Source organism: Falco peregrinus, chromosome 5 (genome assembly GCF_023634155.1).
Source record: "Falco peregrinus isolate bFalPer1 chromosome 5, bFalPer1.pri, whole genome shotgun sequence".
NCBI lineage: Eukaryota > Metazoa > Chordata > Aves > Falconiformes > Falconidae > Falco > Falco peregrinus.
In genome coordinates, this window is record NC_073725.1 from 95,502,749 (window position 1) to 95,508,748 (window position 6,000).

Sequence of the window (6,000 nt, forward strand, 5' to 3'; positions counted from 1 at the left end):
CAGAGGCAGCTCCCTCAAGAAGAAACTGCATTTGTGATCGCAGAGCTGCTGCCCATCTTTCCTTGTTTGCATGACCAAAAGTAGAACCACCAAAAATCTGGCTGGAAAACTGGGGGCCACTTGCTGTGGGAGAGGGGTGTGAAGACGATGCACAGCTCTGCTTTTGTGGTTTTGAGTGTGGCTTCCTCCAGAGTGCAAAGGTTTGGCTTCAGGCAAGTGTGTTACCTTGCAGTAGGCTGGATGGACTGCTGCAGCCTCATTTATTTGGCTGTTTAAAGGTAAACCTGAGTCTATGATTTATTTTTTTTAAAGAGAGCAGAGCTATGAAACATCACTTCTGATTCACAAACTGAAAAGCTAAAACCAAAAAAACCCACCAACCCCCCTAAAAAATCGCAAGTGTATAGGTCTCCTCACGTGGATCCTTGTTTTGCAGACCTTTTTTCTTCTTTTTCCCTGTGCTGCTTTCCCTTCACCCCCCAGAAGGGAAATGAAGTACACGAGCATGGTACAGGTTGCATTTAATGCATCTCTGCTCCTCTCTTAAATCCCCTCGCAGTGCTCGCTGGCAGCCTGGGTTTTGTGGGGCGGACGCTGTGGCTGTGCAGGCTCGTGAGCTTGGAGCCCGAGCGGGGCTCGAAGCCTTTCAAAGGGAGCCACAGCGGAGCCAGCATGTCCCGATTGCTTGTGGAAAACCAGCAGGATCTGGAAGGAAGAGGGAGAAGGGCTGCAGTTTGCAACACCCGGATTCTTTCATGGCTTTTGGAGTGGTAATAAGGGCAAAGAAACATTAGGTCTTTCTGCCTTTCTTTTTCTCAGCTGTTTCTTTCTGGAATATTTACATGCATGAGTCTTGTCATTTTGCTCTTGCTGTCAGCTGGTGCAGCGAGGCTTGTTTGCTCTTTTCCATCTTACGAGGGCTGATTGCTCGGTATTCGCACGGAGCCCTTTTCCAGACAGGGTTGAGGCTAATGCTGAACCCGTCTAATCAGAACACATCAGAAACTCCTGCAGTGCGCTCTCATTGTTTATTTGGATGTCTCTGCAAAGAAAAAGCTGCACGCAGAAGTCACCAGTAACATCAAAAGGCTGTTTGGGAAATTCCTAATCAAAGCATTTCAAGCCACACCAGTGCAATTACCCCACTTGCAAAACTTCCCTATGGCATAGCATAGGAGCCTGTAGCAGCAAAGAGCACTCTGTTCCTGACTCTGCTCTTCACCTAATATTAATACTGAAGCTAGAAAATAGCATCTTTTTGCAGCCAGATCTTGTTGTGCTGCAGCCTCACAGTACCTGCCTGAAGTCCTTTGTTGCTCCTCAAATGGGGATCGCTCCTTGCAGAGCAATAAATGAGCTGGCAGCCCTGGCTACGCAGGAAGCACGGAAGGCACAGGCTGGTCATGCTTCCTAGATCGGGAGTCAAGGAACAAATACTTCTTTGTTCTCTTTTATGTCATCCATACAAAAAAAAAAAAGGAAAAAAAAAGAAATTCCTCTCCACCATGACTACTTATTATTTCCAGGATCCCAAAGACTTCATGACTTTCTAACATTTCTAATTTTTTCCAACTTTTTTTTCCAGCATTAGGAGTTGTCAAAACCATTGTGACGTATTTGAGAGGCCGTTCCAGCATGCACATTGCCTCCTCCAAAACCATTTGGAGGAGGACTTAGAACTGCACAGTAGCTGCTGGGGACTTACAGTGTGAGGATCCCCTTCGCCCTGCCTCCCGTGCTCTGGCAATCGTCCCTTCCTCCTGCCAGCAGGTGAGGCAGAGGCCTTCAAAGCCTGTCGGGCTGATGGCCTTCGCTTAAATGCTGTGAAATTCCCAGTGTAATACACACTTGATAAGAGCACATCAAAAGCTCTTACGAAGTATTAATTGGCCACAGCTACTGGAGCTGGCTGGAGTTGAAGGGAGGAGGTCTGAAATGTTTAATCTGCTATAAGTTGCTCTCAAGTGTTGGGAAAAAAAAATTTGGGAGCTGAATTTGGATATGAAACATCCCCGTGAGCAGGAGGAAGTTGGCATGCTGCAGAAACAGCACATAGTCGCCCAGGTAAGAAGGGGAATGAATAACACCGATTTCTGTTCCTCCTCAAGCTGTGCTGTCGGCCTGTATGATTCACGTTGCCTGGGGAGTTTGGCGTGGAGTTGGCAGGAGGAGTTTTCCATGTTTGTATGTGTATTTTAGGGATTAAAGCTTAGAGCAGTGTAGGCAAGCAGGAGAGCCACTGAGACAGCAATTCTGCCTTCACCCAGAAATTAATACTTGTCTAATACGTATAATATATAATCTTAAGTATGTTAGAATTTATGTAGGTTTTAGAGATGTTCTACGTGACAGGCTAAAGATGTGGTAAAGTTTAGAGGCATGACTTGTCAAAAGTTTTCTCTGATAAGGGTTGACTCTTGTTGACTCTCTCGAGGAATTGGCAGCATAAGCCAAGTACGAATAGGGCCAACGATCCCTCCCGCCCCTTTGAGGTGGTTGTTACTGTCTTGCTCTGCAGATTGACTTCAGCAGCAAGTACATTGTCTCTCTCTCTGTTCATATGCTTTACTTCCCAATGGTGTTTATAAAAATAAGATGAAGCAAGAAAAACATATCTCTCCGTTAAACTAATTTATTCCTGATCCAAGAAAGCCAAAATTATGGAGTGGCAGAGGGAACCTGGTTAGGGCTGAAGGCTGATGCTACTCACTGGGAGGGTCAATTTATTTATATACCCAGATTTTTTGCCCCAGATGTGAAGAGATGTTGGAAGAGGCTTGTGGAGACTGGATGGAGAATCCTCTGTGGTCTCCAAATCTTTCTGTGCAGCCTCTGTAAGAGACTGAGGTTTTGGCTGAGGGCTAGAGCTGCATCCAGGCATTAACAAGCTTGATAGCAGAGAGCCAGTGAAAAGCCTGGCAGCAGCCCTGCAAGCCCAGGATCTGTGCTTGCTACCAGGAGACCGAGGGGATGGAAATGTATTTAGCTGCTCCTATTGTTCTCCTTATTCATCCGAAGTTTTGCTGGTGTGAAGCTAAGGAAGGAAAATGTGGACTGGAATTGCGGAAATGCTCCCTGGAAAAGGAATATGGTGATTCCTGGGGGGCTGAATTGTGACTGCGGGGCGGGGCGCGATGAGTGTGTGACAGCTGACAGCAATCGAACCGGGAGTCACCGCGTACAATGGCACTGGGACAAATGGGTGATGGGAAACTCCCCTGACTGCAAACGCTCCCAGACTGTGACGGCGCTCGGGGGGGGGGCAGGAAGCCTGGGCCGGGGGCAGGAGAGGCGGGTGCACGGCGAGGGTGATGAGGATGCCAGGATTTGGGAATTGCGTGCATGCTGGTGGCTCTGACTCAGCCTTGGCAGCTGCCTGTGTTGGCTGCCTCCGCCTGCCCACCGCTCCCGAGGGGTCTGCTGTCCCCCTGGGCCTCTGCCGTGTGGGCAGGGGGGCTTCGAAGCAGCAGGAGAGGAGCCTGAATCCAGCGGCTCTGCACTGCAGTGCTGCTCCAGCAATCGCAGAGCAGGAATGGCCCCACCGACCACCCTTCACCAACAGATCTGCCAACCCTTACACTTGTTTCCTGCATCAGTTTATCTGACCAAGCAGGACCAGCGGAGCTTCGGGCCCCCCCAGGTGGGTCTATCCTCTTGCAAGCCCTATTAGAGATGCCAATCATTGTTTTCCTTCTGTGCAAAGGTATAAATCCCACAGATTTATACAGCCAGAGTCTTCATTGGTCAAAAGATGGAGTTAAAGGCGATGAGGTAGAACAACTGGGAGGTGACCCCAGGATTCCCCTGCCCATGGAGCGGCTGCAGGGTGAGCAGGCTGCTGTACCTGCTCTGCCCTGTGCGAAGCAGGGGGGTCAGGGCTGGCTCAGCAGCGCATGGATTGAGACAAGAGCAGTGACGAGCCAGTATGCGTTCTCATACCGGTGGCAATTCCCCTGAGCTGGGCTCACTGTGCTCTGCCTGTCAGCCAGACAGCTGTAACCAGTGGAGAATTTTTTTTTTTTATTATCTGAAGGACTGCAGGTTGGTAGCCCCTTTCCACCCCAAATTCATATGCCGGCTGGGGAGCAGGAGCTGGAAGGAGCAGGACATGCAGCCAGCCGTCAGACCCCTGGTCTCCTAGCTGAAACCAGGAGAACCTGGACTACCATCGCTCCCAGTCTTGGGGAGGAGCCTGTGATGAGTTACCGGAGTTATTCTTGCTGATGTGTTGACTAATGTATTTTACACATGGTTAGGAGTTATGGCCAGGAGTTATGTCTCTGTGCAAGAAGGGGGTCTGCGCCTTGACCTACCGGACAACGGGAGGTGTTTTCCCAACAGCAGATTAACAGCTTATCTGTAGTGAGTTAATGACTCTTCTGGTGTTTAATGGGTTCTCCTGCAAGTTGGGTTTCCCAGAAGGGTGGTGGCATTCATGAAAGCTGGGATGACAGAGTGCCTCTCAAATATCACTGGATTTAAGTGTGCGTTGCGTTTTTTTTACCCCCTCACCTTTGTCCCAACACTAACGGTACTCCTAACATCTGGATTAGGGTAAATGGTTGGGATTTTTTAACTTAACCTCTGTGTTTGGTTGATTTCCAAGTCGCCGGCAAAGACTGAGGCCATCTGTTCCTGTGGGGGGACAGACTGGGGAGCCCGGAGCTGGTGACACCACTGTGAATTCCCCCCCAAAGCGGAGGGTGAGCAGGGGCGACTGCCTCTCCTCTCCAGCCATCCCCAGGCTGTCATGAGTGTTTGGACCTTGAGATGCTCCTACTTGAGGCTTCCACAAGCCGTGCCCTGTGATTTTTGACCAAGGCCACATGGGAGTCTTAAAGTGTGCTGTGCTGTCCAGGGAGGAGCGGGAAGCAGAGCTCAGCCTGCCAGCTCCGTGTGCATGTAACCACACTATTCAATGGATTAAAAAAAAAAAAAAATAAAATAAACAGTAGTGCTTTTACCTCAGGCTATCCATTAGGAGTGTGATTTAGTGCAGGGAGGGCTATAAAGGCAGCTGATAAATCTTTCGTGCAGCACAAATAAAATCTCTTGTGGGAGGAGAAAGGGCCCTGGATAATGGGGGAAGGAGGGAACAGCCCTTGCTCCCTCGTCCAATTAGGCTGTCCAGGAGAAGTTAACAGAAAATAATAGATCTGGAAAGACCAAATCTTCACAACCTTAGGAAGGACTTCATCCCCTTAAATTATGAGGCTAAGACCTCATTCAACAACACTTTGAAGGAGATCAACTGGCAGCGCTATTCACGGTGTCTAAGGGCTTGGGCTCCGGCTCTGTGTGATTACGGTACCTTCTGAAGAGCTCGCTCCTATTCCCGTTGAATGCTACTATTTTTATCCTCCTTAAATTCTAGAAGGTATTTCCAAGTGGGAAGCAGAGCAGAGAATAGCAGATCTTAACTCTGCTCCGTGTTACAGTTTCTGTAAAAAGGAAGGAGGAATGTTTGAAATAGCTTATATCTATTTTTGGTACCACCACTGTGGTAGCAAAGCACGTGGGAGGTGCCTGCAGCCCCTGGCACCCTGTGGGTGGTGGGACATGGAGGGGAGTCACTGCTGGCGCTTTCTCTCGTGGGGTTCACGAGCTTCTGCCTCTCTGCTTGGAGCCACAAGCACCCAGGGATGTCTCTGAGGGTAATGGTGATGCTGGCGGGGGAAAGTGTGGGGGGTTCTGGCTGACACGCCCTCCCAGCCCAGGAGACCCCTCTTGTCTCACCCTTCCTGGGGCCCTGCTTGCCTTTGCAGCACGGTGGGGAGCGCTTTGATCCTTTCCCCATATGGGAGACAGAAGTGCAGAGGGACTTAATTAGGTGCAATTACCTCACCCGCCGCAGCCAGAGCTGCGTAGGATATCTACAGCCCACCGGGGCCAAACGTGTGTGTCGTGGGGGAGGCCTTAGCCCTGGACTGCAAAAGGCTCGAAGCCTTCCAGCAAAACATCCCACAAAGGCCGGAGAGCTCGGGGCTGAGCATCGCTGAC